We start from the raw sequence: 17,926 nt of genomic DNA, 5'->3' as shown, positions 1-17,926 counted from the left end.
TCCCACGTGCTCTCCTACATACAACTAGGAGTGTGCACACATCCTGCCACCTCCACACCTGTCTTCCATGTGGGATGACCCAGTCAATTTGTCTTCAGGTTCATGCAGCAGGGATACTAGAGAAGGGATCTTAGAGGGTGTTGGGAGTAAGGTCAGCAAGCAGCCTTTGACTCTACTGTAGGCCTGCAGGTTCCCTGTATGTCTGTATGGTCAGATGTGTGCCTTGGGGACTTATGAAGGAGGGCTCTGCTTTGCTAACCAGGGGGTTAGCCAGCCAACTTGGAATCTCTGCCTCTGACCTCACATTTTTTCAGAGTAGAAATAAATCTTTCATGTGAATGGCAACCCATTAGATATGGTACTTTATGCAGAATATGATCCAAGCACCTGGATATGATACTGATGACCAGAGTCTCACTAATTACTCCAAAAATGAGTGATGCTGTTTTGAAATGGACCGGTTGATGGTCCAGTTATTTTAGGTGATTAGAAGTAAATTGTATTGATGTTGACTCCATAGCTTCATCCAAAATGCCCATTTACACTAATAAAAGTTGATGAAAAAGACAAAGACAAAAAATTTCATTATACAATGAACTAAAATCATACATCAGCTGCTAGACATTTTCCAAATTGATTGATGATATTAGCATCACTTCTCATGGCTTTATTCTGCCATCAACTTGAGATACTTTAAAATTCATTATTTCTCTTTACTTTAAAACTTCTTAACCTGCTGCCATCATTTGATTTCCCTCAAGGCACAGCTCAGACTATATTATTTTATAGCTTAGAACTCCCCCATTTAATTATTTGAATAGTGAATTATGTTATGGATTTACATAAAAATGCTATCTCCCTTGCTTTCTTTAGATCTTAGTTCAAATTTTTCTTCAACATTCTTTGACCATGTTGCATGAAGAAATAGCTCCCCACTCAGAAAGTTCTCTAAACTTCATACCTGCTGTATTTTTCTCTAAAACACTTATTGCCCACTTTCATCACATGTCTTGGTTGTTTTGTGCTTCTCCTCACTCAAAATATAAGCTCATTGAGGAAGGAGACATTGCTTGTTTGCTTTTTTAAAATGGTGTATCCATAAGTACCCAGTACCAAGAACAGTGTGTGCTTGCTAAGTCCCTTCAGTCAGATCTGATACTTTGTGATCCCATGGACTGGAGCCCACCAAGCTCCTCTGTCCATGGAATTCTCCAGGCAAGAATACTGGAGTAGGTTGCCATTTTCTCTTCCAAGGGATTTTTCCTGACCCAAGAACTGAATCCAGATCTCTTACATCTTCTGAAACGGTAGGTGGGTTTTTGCTTTTTCTTTTTACCACTAGCACCACTTGGAAAGTCCCACAAGAGCATAGTAGGTGCTCAATTAATATTTTCCATAATGAAATGGTATTACTTTGGCCTACACAGTACACTCAGATATCTAGGAAATGAGGAGAAAGAGGTGGGTAATATAAAGAATAAAACTTAGAAAAATAAACTAAAGAGAGGAGCCAAAATCCTTAAATTCCCCCAGGGAAGAGCTTAGTATACAAAGGATTAAGTCTAGAAGAATTGGATCAACTCTTTTTATATTTGGTTGTGGTTCATATCTAAGGCATCTGATGTGAAGATTTCCCAGTAAAGATTGATGGTGGATATCAAAGATTAACAAAGTAAAATCGACATTTTAGTTGGTAATCAGGGAGTTTATGTACACTGTGATGGAAAGGGAATTGAAGTCCGTCTTCCCTTGGAAGGTGATTAGGAGTGAATTAGGTGGTGGTTCAGGGCTCAGTTCCTCCAGAGACTGACTATAATGGGAACAAAGGACATAGGTTGAAAGCTAGTTGGGCAGAAGAGGTCACAGATGGTTGAGGTTCAATAGGGGTGCTCTAGGCTAATGCTTTCTTAGATCCCCAGAAGATCCAGTTAACTTCTATAACATATAACACAACATTTGGGAATACCATTCTATTGTCTAGTTGGAAAAGAGGTCCTGGTATACTTCTGAATTTGGCTCATTTGATGCAGAACCTGGATGAAGTTGTACCTGCTTGATGTATGTTAACATTTCCAGCTGCTGGTGGGTCTTAGCCAACACTCAAGAGACAAACTCCCTTTTTTAATGACAACCTCTCATCTTTTCACCTCTCCCACTTCCCCACTCTTGGTGAACCTACTTTTGCTCCATCAAAACCTTCTGTACTTCAACCACTCCCTCCATCTCTTCATTCTGTCCTGTCCAGCCTCCTGAAGCAAAGTCACCATACTAATAAACTTTTCCAAACCCTTTAAAGTAATTTCATGGTTTGTCCTTCTACTGTAACTTTCTTAGATGTCCTCATTCCTGGCCCTTGAACACAAAAGCAGAGACAGCAGTACAATTACTGAGATGATCAAATAATTCCATTACCCTTGGGTTTACTGTTCAGAGTCAACTGTGCTCCTCAATGCTGAACAAACTTTAAATATTCTCTTCTTTCTGGAAGCTGTGACCTTCTGCAATTCAGCACCTCTCATCAGCCTGTGACCTTTTACAAATAAAATCAACAGCAAAAAGAGGACTGCCTTCACTCCACTTCAAAATTTTCCATGTCTTCTCTTCTGTGTCTCAGGAAATAGTGACTCTTCTCTTTACTGTATCATCCTAATCCACCTACATCTACTTCCATCAGGCATTTAGAATGCCTATGCTTCTTCACTTTCTCTCTTAACAAAGTTCAAAACTAGAGACTCTGGTTTCAACTGGTTTTCAATAAACACATTTGATTGGACTACTATTTTGTTCCTAGGTTTTTCTTTTATCACATATATTGTCAACTTTCCTTTCTAGCCCACCTTGCTTTTTCTTCAAGTCATCTGTAGAATATTTCATCTTCCCTGAAGATAAAATTACTTCCAACCACTATTGAAATCACAACTTATTATTAGGCCAGTCCCTAGATGTATGGATGCAATCAGTGGATCAAGAACAAAGCTTGGAAATAGATAACAAGTCCTTCCCCAGTTGAGGTAAGTAATTCTTGGGCAAGTTTTGGGGAAAAGAAAAAATGAGTGACAAGGATATACTTTATGCTTTTTTTTTTTTTGACTTCTGTGATGAAGTTTTTCTTTAAAAATTTAAAGAAATTTAAAAATTTCTTTAAACTTTCTCTGCTTTGTTTGATAGCTCGACACAAATTGCTCTCAAATATTTATTTTTAAATGCCATTTTTCTTTGGATATTCATATAATGCTAGAAATATTTGGTTGGCTATCCTCATAAAAATCTGCTTATATATTCTTAAAATTAATGAATTTTATTCTTTATGCCTACACAACATATTAAAAATCAGAGACAACACTTAACTGAAAAAGGTTCATCCAGTCAAAGCTGTGGTTTTTCCAGTAATCAAGTATTGTGTTAGAGTTGGACTATACAGAAGGCTGAATGCTGAAGTATTGATGCTTTCAAACTGGTTCTGAAGAAGACTTTTGAGAGTCCCTTGGGCAGCAAGGAGATGAAACCAGCCAATTCTAAAGGATATCAACCCTGAATATTGATTGGAAGTACTGATGCTGAAGCTGAAGCTCCAATACTTTGGCCACCTGATGTGAAGTGCCAGCTCATTGGAAAAGACCCTGATGCTGGGAAAGATTGAAGGCAGGAGGAGAAGGAGATAACAGAGGATGAGACAGTTAGATGGCATCACTGACTCAATGGACATGAGTTTGAGCAAACTCACAGAATTGGTGTTGGACAGGGAAGCCTGGTGTGCTAACAGTTCATGGGGTGGCAAAGAGTTGGACACAACTGAGTGACTGAACAACAACAACAACAGCATTCTTTAAAACAGTCTCAAATTTGTAGAAGAACTAAGCAGCTGGTATAGAGGTTTCTCATGTAACCTCACTCCTAACAGTTTTTTCTATAACATACAGTACATTTGTTGTATTTAAGCAACCAATATTGCTTGTTAATCATTGTTAATCAAAGTCCAATGTCTCTACTTTTATTAAGGTTCACTCTTTCAAAAAAAAATTTAATTAGTTGCAGCAAGTGGGATCTTTAAGTTGAAGAATGTGAGCTCTTAGTTGTAGCATATAGGATCTAGTTCCTTAACCAGGGATTGAACCTTAGTTCAGTTCAGTTCAGTTCAGTCGCTCACTCGTGTCCAGCTCTTTGTGACCCCATGAATCGAAGCATGCCAGGCCTCCCTGTCCATCACCAACCCCCGGAGTTCACCCAGACCCATGTCCATCGAGTCAGTGATGCCATCCAGCCATCTCATCCTCTGTCGTCCCCTTCTCCTCCTGCCCCCAATCCCTCCCAGCATCAGAGTCTTTTCCAATGAGTCAACTCTTCGCATGAGGTGGCCAAAGTACTGGAGTTTCAGCTTTAGCATCATTCCCTCCAAAGAAATCCCAGGGCTGATCTCCTTCAGAATGGACTGGTTGGATCTCCTTGCAGTCCAAGGGACTCTCAAGAGTCTTCTCCAACACCACAGTTCAAAAGCATCAATTTTTCATCGCTCAGCCTTCTTCACAGTCCAAATCTCACATCCATACATGACCACAGGAAAAACCATAGCCTTGACTAGACAGACCTTTGTTGGCAAAGTAATGTCTCTGCTTTTGAATATGCTCTCTAGGTTGTTCATAACTTTCCTTCCAAGGAGTAAGCGTCTTTTAATTTCATGGCTGCAGTCAACATCTGCAGTGATTTTGGAGCCCAGAAAAATAAAGTCTGACACTGTTTCCACTGTTTCCCCGTCTATTTCCCATAAAGTGATGGGACCGGATGCCATGATCTTCATTTTCTGAACTTTGAGCTTTAAGCCAACTTTATTAGGAGCATGTAGTCTTAGCTACTGGACCACCAGGAAAGTCCCAAAGCTTACTCTTTACAATTCATCATTCTATGGGTGTTTATAGCTGTTTAATTCCCTGCAATTCCCACCAATGCAGTGTCATACAGAATAGTTTTAGCGTCCTAAGAATCTCCTGGCTTTAATTATCCTTTCCTTTTTCCTTTCCCTGAAGCTCTAGAAACCATCATTCTTTTTACTTTCTCCATTTCTTTGCCTTTTCCAGAATATCATACTATTGGAATTATAGAGTATGCATTGTTTTCAGACTGGCTTTTTGCACTTAGCCATATGCATTTAAGTTTCCTCCATGTATTTTCATGTCTAGATATCTCCTTTTCATCACTGAACAGTACTCTACTGCAAAACATACAAAAAAAATGTTTATTCACTTAATCTGTGAAAGGCATGCTGATTGTTTCCAGTTTTTGGCAATGATGAATAAAGTTGCTATAAACATTTGTGTTTGGGATTTGGGGTGGACATCAGTTTACTACTCAGTTTAGTAAAAATACAGAAGCAGAAAGGCTGAATATTATTATAAGACTACATTTGGTTTGTTAAGAATTGTCTTCCAAAGTGGGTATACAATTTTTGTGTTCCCAGCAGAAATGATTGAAAATTCTTGTTGCTCTTCATTCTTGCCAGCATTTGATGCTGTCAGTTCTAAAAATTTTTAGTGATTCTCATAGATATGTAATAATATCTCACTGTCATTTTAATTTGCAATTCTCTAATGACATATGATGTTGACTTAGTACAAAGCAAATCCAAGATATCACACCAACACTGATAGAATCCAAATTCTGTTTTGAATTTGGTTGAATGTCACATTGCTTTAATTTGCAATTAATTCCCTAGTGACATTGTTGATAATCTTTTCATATGCTTATGTGCCATCTGTATCTCCTTTGTGAGGTGTTCAGATCTTTTGCTGGTTTGTTTGCCAGGTGATTGCTGAATGTAAAGAGTTCTTTGTATATATTGGATGCAAGTCTTTTATCAGATATGTGTTCTGGAAATATTTTCTCCCAGTCTGTGATTTGTCTTTATAGTCCCATAAAATAAATCTGCTTATCTCTTCATTCACCATCCTTGTGCCTATTAAATTAAGTCAGCTCCTCATTTTAGTAATCAGTAGGTTGATTGTCTTAGCTCTGAACAAATGCCATTGATTTTTATTATATTGCTATGCCCTCGGGCCCACAAATCTCTGCCCTCCAACCATTCTTTTTTTAACCTTAAAAAGTGCTTTAATAAAAAAAAAGGACTGTTTTTTACAATTGTTTAGGCAAAATCTAAGTAACCCTTGGCTCCTCTTTCTCTCATACTTCCTATTGAATCAATAAACTCTGCTGGCTCCCTTTTCAAAACTTTTCTATAATTCAAGTAATTCTCAGCTAACATTCTGATCCAAGCCATCTTCAGTCATATCCTGAATTATTGAAATAGCCTCCCTGCTTCCTCTCTTTTCCAAGGAGAGTACATTTCATTCTGACCAGAGCAATAAAGTGGCTCAAAGATAAGGGGCTTCCTCTAACACTCCATTGAGCATTCTAACCCACTTCACCTTCACTCCCTTAAGTTTTTAGTTATCTTAACACATATCTATAACACTTATAGTTATCATATAATATACCATGTGTTTTCTTTATATACTTTGTTTATTTTCTGGTTCTTCCAACAAAAACCTCATTCCATTAATAGGAATTTTGACTGCTTCTTCATTATTATATACATAGTGTATATAATTTTGCCTATCACAGTGTAGGTGTTCAATAACATAAAGAAGGGTAAATATAGTATTTATAAATTGATTTTATAGCTATTTGGACACATGTATTTTATTTTCTCTTGGACCCTAAACAGTGGGTCTGTGTCTAAATGTTACTTGGATTCTCAAACCTTCCCAAAACTGTATCTTGTTTATAACAATGTGTTCAATAAATATTTGTCAAATGAATAGAATAAATGTACCTATAAAATACCATTCTATGATCAAATTCAAAACATAGTTTAGATTTTATTATTGTTAGCATGACATCTCAGGTATCTGTCCATATTGAGTAAGTCAATGTTTGGCATACATATATTGCCTTAAAAGGAAGAGGATATTAAGTTTTGGTTTATCTCATGAGATTACATTGTTGGACAGGCATACTTAAAAAATACTGTCATAAAATACTGCTTAAAAGAGAGGAGAAATTTTACACATAAATATATTAAAGATTTTTAAGCATTTATAAGTTAAATAGGATGCTGTTGCTGTTTACTCTCCAAGTCATGTCTGACTCTTTGTGACCCCACGGATTGCAGCAGGCCGGGCTCTTCTGTCCTCCACTGTCTGGAGTTTGCTCAGATTCATGTCCATTGATTTGGTGATTTCCCACCATCTCATTCTCTGCCACCCCCTTCTCCTTTTGCCCTCAATCATTCCCAGGATCAGGGTCTTTTGCAATGAGTTGGCTCTTTGCATCAGGTGGCCAAAGTGTTGGACTTTCACCTTCACCTTCACCATCAGACCTTCCAATGAATGTTCAGGATTGATTTCCTTTAGGATTGACTGGTTTGATCGCCTTGTAGTCCAAGGGACTTTCAAGAGTCTTCTTTTGCACCACAATTCAAAAGCATCAGTTCTTCCAAACTAAATGGATACAAAATATATTTTAAAATAGTATTCATATATAAAGCCTAATAAAAATAAAAAACATATATACAATAAGTGAAAATTGACTATATAGACATATTTAGTATTTCTAATTCATATAAAAATTTTATACATATAAAATTAATATGTGTATATATTTCTCTACATTTTTGATTTATATCTTTATTTCTAGTTGTATCTATAATATAATCACAGAAGTCACACCCACTTGCCAAAGTCTTTGATGAAATTTCTTCCCCGAGCAGAATCAAGTGACTAATATTACACCCTTTTCAAATTGAATTCTTAACTAATAAGATGATGGATATATAGCTAAAAGTAGACAAATGCTATCATGACCTATTTTGATTTACCATATTAACTTTTGTTGGTAGGGCTTACTGGATTAAACGTTTTCCGTTTTTCAAAGTTGTTTCTTCCCCAAACAATGATTTTATTCTTTATCTGAAGCATCTCTTTATTGTTATACTGCTTGTTAATAAGACACAACTCATTTGAAAGGAAGAATTTATTTATTCTGTCATTTTACCTGAATATTTCTCACCACACACTTCCAGGAGACTGATAGAGAGGGACTTTACCTAGTTTGCTTATTATAGATTTGCTTATAGCTGAAACTTACATTGGGCAGTTCTCTTAATGTTCAGTTGTAGTAGCACAGCCAAATCCTCATTACATAATGTGTATACGGAACATCAGAATGTATTGTATCAGTAAGACCAGGCACCAATGTGTGTTTCAGTCTTACATTAAATAACAGTTTAAGAGAGAAGACATGTTATAAATTCCCATAACATAGTGGTAAAATTACTTTGAATTCTTGCGTAGTGTAACCAAGTGCTGATATGGAACATGTAAATATAGACGTATAGGTTGAGATAGTGATCAAAATGTCAGCAATCTTCTTGGCATCTCTGCCTCTCATGCTGTTTTCACGATTCCATGACCTCTCACTCTTTTTTGCATGTATGGATCTTGTGGACGATTCAAAGAACTGTTGTTATTTTAAAAGAGTGGCTACGTGGCCACTGCTTCTCTTTAGTTCCTTTTCTCTGTGTATCTGCTGCATGGTCACTGGATTTTGACTCTGCATTTACATTTCTCTTATTCTGGCAAGGATTTTAGTTACATGAAGAGAAAACATATTTCAGTCATTAAGAACTTAAACACAGAGCTGAACAACTTGGGTATGAATCCTAAAGAGCTCCTGAACTTATTGAGTGTGTAACATTGGGGAGTTATTTGACTACTCTTTGTCTTAGTTTTACAACCCTCTTAGGGCATTAAAGAAGATTCATTGAGCTGATTTTTGCAAAGTCCTTAGAGTACTGACTTATATAATATACAGTATATGAGGATTTGTGACTATTACTCTATTGTAAAAAGTGTAGAATAGGGCAAGGGGAAGAAGCACGCTGAGAGGATGGAGAGAGAGGCTTTGAGTGCTGTCTTCTGCCCATCTCCAGGAAGATCTCACTATCACAGACCACGATGAATGGCATTTGGGTGTAGTCATACCTGACTTTGGTGTCCTGGGTTTTATGTACTTCATCCTCAGAAGTTGTTTTCAAAAGTGTTTTGTGTGACTATGTACATATGCTCATGGGAATCAAAAGGGAATTTTTTTTTAAATGGGACATGGCAAAAAATGGTTAAAGAGAATACATTAGTTGTTGTGAAAACATACGAGGCACTATATAAATATAATCTGAATTGTTAGTTGCTCAAATCTCCTTGTCCTCAGGGAATCAAACAGAAACAACAACAAAACAAGAAAAACTCAGAGCAACTGTGATGTCGAAAGCTTTGTGGAAAAAAGGCTTCGGTGTTTTTCAATAGCTCACATCTTTCTGAAACTCTGTGCATGATTTATGTAAAAGATAAAGCATAAACTAGAGTTAGGTGGATTTGAATTGCAGTAGGAATTTCTGCCAAGCCAAGCAGCAAAGAAATTCCATAACCCTTCAATGTTCTGGCTTTATTCCATTTGAAAATATTGAAAAATAACAGATAGCCTTCACTCTTAGAAAACAGTCACTCGGACATAAATTTTCTTGATTGTTTAGAATGGAGTAGATTTAGGAAGTTTAAATGTTCCTTCTGAATTTTCATTTAAATATTTAAATTAACAGATTTAACTTTATTAATTTTTTTATTATTATTACTATTACAGTGCTGGCAAAGTAATTATGTTTTTATTTTCCCCCTTTTGGATATTGCAAGTTGCCATCCTATTAACATGTTTTAATTAATTCCATAGTGGCTTCTTTTTACCCTGGATTTCCTCCATTCTACTGGCTCCAAAGGGCCTAAAATAAAGATTTGAATCAAGTAGGTGTTTTTTTTTCTTTTTAATTTTTTTGGCCTGTGACTGGGAAAAGTGAAAGGAGAGGAGCAATGAAAGCCAGTCCAGGAGACATTCTTGAGCTGAACTGATACCACCACATTCAACTGGGCTTGGATCCTGCCAGATACTTCTGAAGTGCTCTTTGGAATGTGCCTCAGAATTATCCAGTCAAGGAATTGCCCTTTTATTTGCCCTAATGCAGCAAAAAAATATTAAGGCATCTGATTTATCCCAGGATGCCCTGCAGGGCATTAGCTCTCTGGTAATCCCACACTGCAACAAAAATCAGAGGAGAATGGCATGAATGCAGTCAGATGAACTGCTGCTAGATTACACTGATGCAAAACTGGGCATGCAGCAAGGACCAGAGAAAAAGTGACTCATACAGATATGCACAGAGTCCAACCTGTTTTCCAGGAAGAAAGCAGGAAAAGCATCATCTCGAATCATTTCATTTCTGCTTTATTATGACTAAACTTGCTTACTAAAGATGATGAGTGAAACCCTGGCTAAATTGTGTAGACCATCTTCATGCTTGACTACAAGGGGATACAAGGTTGAAATTCATTGACTATTCCATCATAAAATGAGAGCTTAATAAATAGGCTGTTTTTTTATTTTTTCAAGTTTTCACAAAATTCCACTGGGGTAGTTATTGTCTGGGCTTCCCCGGTGGCGCTAGTGGTAAAGAACCCACCTGCTAATGCAGGAGATACACATGATGTGGATTCTGTCCCTGGGTCAGGAAGGTACACTGGAGAAGGGCATGGTAACCCACTCCAGTATTATTGCCTGGGAAATCCCATGGATAGAGGAGCCTGGTGGGATCCTTGGAGTCCCACAGTCGGAGACGACTGAAGCGACTTAGCGCACACACACAGTTATCATTTATTTCTTTATTAAAAGTAGTAACCTGAGATTCAGTGAATCCAAATAACTTTTCAAAGTCCCTTTGTCACTTTGCTCCTAAGTCATGGAGTACGCTCTCCTTTTTTTTGGTTGTTGTTGTCACACCACATCACCTCCTACACAGCAGTGTTACAATGGAGAAGGATATGTTACAATACCTCCCACAGAAGAAAAATACCATGGATTATAATAAAAGTATTGTAATGCTCATGAGTAGTTCTTTGAATGTTATTCCTTTTGCCTTGGGCGATAGTTTCTCACAAGCTTCAGCTCTACCAATCTGTTCCTATCTATGGAGAAATGTCCAGACCTCTTGGATTTAAACATTATGGTTCTCTTAAATATGCAATCTTTTCATAACTTTCATTTATGAACTATCATTAGCTATAAGAAAAGCAAGTTTTTTTTTTCCAATAGTCATCACATAGAATATAATTTACTTGTCTAAATTTCAAGGGAAAGACTCTACAATTCTATTAAAGCTACAAAATAGAATGTGAGTACATATAATTACTTTTCAGCCAAATATTTTCTTCTTTATACTACTTTTTTATAAAACATGTCTCTTTATTTTCCCAGCTGATTTTATTTAGGCTTTAAATTAAGAATAATACACATTTTATAAGCATTGTAAAAATAGTGAATCACTCTACTTTTGTTAAAAAACAAAGGGAAATTCTGTTTGAAAACTACTTATTAATGTTATCTTACATTGCCAAGGTTTTATAAGCTTATCAATTCTGGACTGTTTGGGTTACCCAAGTGGGAAAACAACAACAACAAATGTTATTTTAGTTTTCTTCTAAACAAAGAACAAAAAAACTGGAAGCATTTCTCAGCCACCAAACATAGCAGTACATATTTGTTAACAGTCCATAAGAGTACATATTTGACAACCTAGCTCATAAAAAATTATTTTAATAATTTAACCACTTCATGTCATTTATAATGAAGATTTTGAGTTTTCACACTCTCAGCTTACTTTAATTATATTACTTGGTTCTGTGTTATGACAAAGGATACTGAATTCATCAAAGAAGTATGACAGTGACTTGGACAGCAAAGTCGTGAAGGTATAATTTAACTGAAGTAGGATTTTGCTGAGAATGCTATCTCCGGTTTAACTAAGATATTTTTTATAGCTCACTGTTAATCCTTTTTTTTTTTTTTAAAGAAAGCTGAGCCTGAGGCATAAATTTATGTGCTACAGTTTTATTAGAGACTGCCGTCCAAGGGAAGTGGAAGTGAGAGGAGAGGAAAAAGAAGGCACTCAAGGAGGGAGAATCCCCTGGAGAAGGAAATGGTACCCTGCTCCAGTAGTCTTGCCTGGAAAACATCATGGACAGAGGAGCCTGTCTGGCTACAGTCCATGGAGTCCCAAAGAGTTGTACATGACTTAGTTACTGAGAACACAAAGAGGAGAGAACAAACAAGAGTATGCTACCAGCTGGCCCCTGCTTCAATTAGGGATGGCTTCCTTTGTATATCTGCCAAGAAACCATATGAAACTCTATTTCTCAGGACAGCCTGTGGTGGGACAGGGAATATTGTGGAGTGAATGCATTCTTCCAAAATTCATATGTTTAAACTGTACTCCCCAGTGTGAAGTCATTAGAAGAAGGGATTTTAGGAGATGATTAAGACCAGAGGAGGTCATAAAAGTGAAGTCTCCATGATGGGATTAGTACCCTTATAAGAGAGTTTTCTTTCCAATCTAAGCACTCTGTCACGTGAGGACACAGGGAGAAGTCAGCAGACTGACTCTGGCTCTCATCAGAACGCAACCACACTGGAATCTTGCTCTTAGGCTTCCAGCCTCCAGAATTCAGAGAAATATACTGTTGTTGTTTATAAGCCACCCAGGCGATGGCATTTCTATCAGAGGCCAACTAGGCAAAAAGAAGGACATAGCTAATGGGTTCCCATATTTTGTTGGTCAGATTACCCCTCTGGGAGTTACTTCCCCAGCACTTCTCCCAGAAGGAAAAGCGGGAATTTGCAATCAATCCTACATGAAAGCAACCCTGAATATTCATTGGAACAGCTAATGCTGAAACTGAAGCTCTAATACATTGGGCACCTGAAGCAAAGAGCCACATTAGAAAAGATCCTGATGCTGGGAAAGATTAAAGACAAAAGGAGAAGAGGGTGGCAGAGGATGTGATAGTTGGATGGCATCACCGACTCAATGGACATGAGTTTCAGCAACCTCTGGGAGATAGTGAAGGACGCAGAAGCCTGGCAGCTGCTCCATGGGGTCACAAAGAATTGGACATGACTTAGTGACTGAAAAACAACAGCAGGGTAAAGAGCTGAAGGGTTGTGCCCTGGTCAAATTATTAGTCAGTCCCTGTGGAAGAGCTAAAGTAGTACCCCAGACTTGGTCTCCACTGTAGAAGTTTAGAGAAAACAAGTGAGTAAAAGAGACGGCTGAGTGGGTCTAGGTTTTCAATAAGAAGCCATGGATATGGTCAGTAAAGCACTGCATTGCAAATCATTGTCCTAACGGAAATGGATCACACCCATCTGGTTATTTCTAGAAAAATTTCCATTTTATAGAGGTCTAATAATATGTGTAAACTTTAAAGGACCCTGATTCTTTGATGTAAACAATAATAACTTCACCCTCTCCCAAGATAAATAGATAATTCTCCCTCTCCCCCACAAAAGACATAATTTCATCAAAAAGTCAAGCCACTACAATGCCTGTTAGTTTTATGTATACTACATAGAGCGGTCTTTTGGAAAAATAGGAAATGATTTGAAAATAGTTTAGAGGTATTTATAAAGATAATTAATGACCTAGAAAAGATATGAAAGATTAAAGCAATGCCTTTTTACTAAGAAATATAACCACTTAAAATGAAAATAGTCACATATCTCAAGTAACATTATTTAGAAGGAAAAAAAATGTTTGCAACAGATATGTGGGGTGACCTTAATTATTTGTAATACACAAATAACTCCTTCAATCAAAATGGAAAAATTTTTCTTTAAAGAAAAAGTAAAGTCTATTAAAAACGGCTAATAATAGCTAACCTTTATTGATCTTTTAGTAAGTGCCCTTTCATGTTCTAAGTATTTTATGTGTATCAAAGCTTTTGATCATCTCAACAACCCCACAAAGTAGATTTAGTATTTTCTCCTAGTATTATAAGACTAACAAGAATAGCAAAACAAACCTCAGACAAAAAGAGGCTAACTTGCTAAAAGTTACAGAACCAGTTACTGGTAAGGCAAGGATTTGAGCTATGACATCTGAGTCCCCAGTCAAAACCTGTAATGAATGTGTTACAATTTGCCTTTGGGCAGTTTACAAAGAAGATGCGTTCAGGTTAATAGCAACAGCCAAAAAAGTTTAGCCTTTATCAATGTAAATTTTAACAAAACAATGCTATTTTATATGTATCAAATTGACATTTTTTTCATTACTTCATTAAGCATAGTAATATGTAATGGTAAGTAAGATTCATTAAAATGTTCATATTCTAACATCTAATTTACTTTTAGGAAACAAGAATGAGAAACTTGTCAGGTAAGGGCAGACATTTATATACCAAGATGATCTTCATGGCATTATAGAAATAGTCTGCAACCAACAACCTAAATGTCCAAAAACAGAGAGATGATTAAATAAGCTTCAATATAACAAGTTAAACTTTTGGATTCTGCATAGCAAAGGAAACCATAAACAAAATAAAAAGACAACCCTCAGAATGGAAGAAAATATTTGCAAATGATGCAACTAACAAGGGATTAAACTCTAAAATATACAAGCAACTCATGCAGTTCTAGTTCAAAAAAAAACAAAAAATACAATTACAAAGTGGGCAGAAGATCTAAATAAACACTTTTCTGAGGAAGACATACAGATGGACAAAGAGCACATGAAAAGATGCTCAGCATCACTACTTATCAGAGAATGAAAATAAATACTACAGTGAGATATCATCATATCATACTGGTCAGAGTGGCCATCATCAAAAAATCTATGCACAATCAGTGCTGGAGAGAGTAGGGAGAAAAGGGAGCACCTCTACACTGTTGGTGGGCATGTAAATTGGTGCAAATACTACGGTGAAGCATTTAGAGGTTCCTTTAAAAACTAAAAATAGAACTACCATGTGATCCAGCAATGCCGCTCTTGAGCACCTATCCAGAGAAAACCATAGTCTGAAAGGATACATGCACCTCAGTATTTATTACAACACCATTTACAATAGACAGGACATTGAAGCAACCTAAATATCCACTTATAGAAGAAAGAATAAAGATGTCACACACACACACACACATATATAGTGGAATATTACTCAGCCATAAAAAGATGTGAAATAATACCATTTGCAGCAATCTAGTTGGACTTTGAGATTATCATAGTAAATGAAGCAAGTTGGATAACAATAGACAAACATCATATGATATCCCTTACATGTGGAATTTAATTAAAAAATAAACAAATGAACTTATTTACAAAACATAAATGGACTTACAGCTATTGAGAGCAACTTACGGTTACAGAAGGGGAAATGTGGGGGATAAATCAGAAGTCTGGAATGAACACACACACACATTACTATATATAAGATAGATAATCAACAAGGACCCACTGTATAGCACAGGGAAATCTACTCAGTATTCTGTGATAACCTATACAAGAAAAGAGTCTTAAAAAGAATGAATATAGGTAAGAATATAACTGAATCACTTTACTGTACACTTGAAACTAACACAAAATTGTAAATCAAATATATGTCAATAAAATTTTTAAAGAAGTTAAACTGTTGAGGAAAAACATGCAAATGTAAGGAAGTCAAAAGAAGACATACAGATGGCTAACAAACACATGAAAAGATGCTCAACATCACTCATTATCAGAGAAATGCAAATCAAAACCACAATGAGGTACCATTTCACGCCAGTCAGAATGGCTGAGATCCAAAAGTCTATGAGCAATAAATGCTGGAGAGGGTGTGGAGAAAAGGGAACCCTCTTACACTGTTGGTGGGAATGCAAACTAGTACAGCCACTATGGAGAACAGTGTGGAGATTCCTTAAAAAACTGGAAATAGAACTGCCTTATGATCCAGCAATCGCACTGCTGGGCATACACACCGAGGAAACCAGAAGGGAAAGAGACACGTGTACCCCAATAGTCATTGCAGCACTGTTTACAAAAGCCATGACATGGAAGCAACCTAGATGTGCATCAGCAGATGAATGGATAAGAAAGCTGTGGTACATATACACAATGGAGTATTACTCAGCCATTAAAAAGGATACATTTGAATCAGTTCTAATATGGTGGATGAAACTGGAGCCTATTATACAGAGTGAAGTAAGCCAGAAAGAAAAACACCAAAATGGTATACTAATGCATATATATGGAATTTAGAAAGATGGTAATGATAACCCTGTATGCAAGACAGCAAAAGAGACACAGATGTGTAGAACAGTCTTTTGGACTCTGTGGGAGAGGGAGAGGGTGGGATGATTTTGGAGAATTGCACTGAAACATGTATAATATCATATATGAAATGAATTGCCAGTCCAGGTTCAATGCAGAATACAGGATGCTTGGGGCTGGTGCACTGGGATGACCCAGAGGGATGGTATGGGGAGGGAGCAGGGAGGGGGATTCAGGATGGGGAACACGTGTATACCTGTGGTGAATTCATGTTGATGTATGGCCAAACCAATACAATATTGTAAAGTAATTAGCCTCAAACTAAAATAAATAAATTTATATTAAAAAAGAAAGTTGTATTCATATTATGACCCCAACTTAATTAAAAATGCATATGTATTACTTAGCCATTTTTAGAGCATGCTCTTTTACAGACTTTATATTTTAGTATTAGTCTTTCTTTAAAATTACAGATATTATCAAACAATTTAAAATATATGCTATTGAACTAACTTTTAGAAAACCTAATTCCAGTGGTCATGTATGGATGTGAGAGTTGGACTGTGAAGAAAGTTGAGTGCCAAAGAATTGATGCTTTTGAACTGTGGTGTTAGGGAAGACTCTTGAGAGTCCCTTGAACTGCAAGGAGATCCAACCAGTCCATTCTAAAGGATATCAGTCCTGGGTGTTCTTTGGAAGGACTGATGCTAAAGCTGAAACTCCAGTACTTTGGCCACCTCATGCGAAGAGTTGACTCATTGGAAAAGATCCTGATGCTGGAAGGAATTGAGGGCAGGAGGAGAAGGAAACGACAGAGGATGAGATGGCTGAATGGCACCACCGACTCGATGGACATGAGTTAGGGTGAACTCCCTGAGTTGGTGATGGACAGGGAGGCCTGGCATGGGGTCGCAAAGAGTCGGACACAACTGAGCAACTGAACTGAACTGAACTGAATACCTTTAAAACAACCATATAAAGAAAGTATTAAAAATAATAAAATAAATACCCAGAGAAGTAGATTCCAAAGGCTGAGGTTATTATCAATACAATGATGTCTAATATCAAATTACTTTCTCTTTGTTAACCATTAAGAAATTCATGGTTTAAAAAAATAACTCACCCCTGATTCTGCTCTTCCTCTGAACTCATATATATATATATGGAGAGAGAGAGATGTATATGCATGAACACATGGATAAACACTCACAAATCACATTATGATTTATATCCTCTACTCTTTCCTTGCAGTTCTCCCACAAAGTGATTACCTTTGAAATAAAATCTTAGCTCTTAGCTCCAGGCTCATCTCTCCAGGTCTCCCTCCCTGATTCCCTTAACTCCACCTACGAACTCTCTGCTCTTCCTCTGAACTCATCAGATCTATCTGGGAAAGTAGTCCTCCTTCTGCTTTCTTCTGAATTACTCCTAAATATCATTTAAGGCTTGGCTCAAGGATGAATGCATTTCTTCCTCTAGAAAACAATAGTCTTCTATCCAGCCCTGGACATTTCTCTCTCTAACCTACCAGTATTCTGCACATTGCACTCGGCATTGCAAATATTCATTCACATTTTCTGACTAACTCATCAGAGTGTGTCTGCCTTCTTGTTAGTGTCTCGAATGGAACCTGGCATACAAAAGGCATTTAGTAAATACAGTAGGCATTCAATAAGTACTTGCTGACTGAATGAACTAATAAATCTAGCTAAAGTTCATTATGGAGAAACCATTGAAAAGGTGACCACT

This window comes from Bos indicus x Bos taurus, chromosome 1, assembly GCF_003369695.1.
Source record: "Bos indicus x Bos taurus breed Angus x Brahman F1 hybrid chromosome 1, Bos_hybrid_MaternalHap_v2.0, whole genome shotgun sequence".
Taxonomy (NCBI): Eukaryota; Metazoa; Chordata; class Mammalia; order Artiodactyla; family Bovidae; genus Bos; species Bos indicus x Bos taurus.
The sequence above is the reverse complement of the archived record's forward strand: the minus strand, read 5'-3'. Positions refer to the sequence as shown.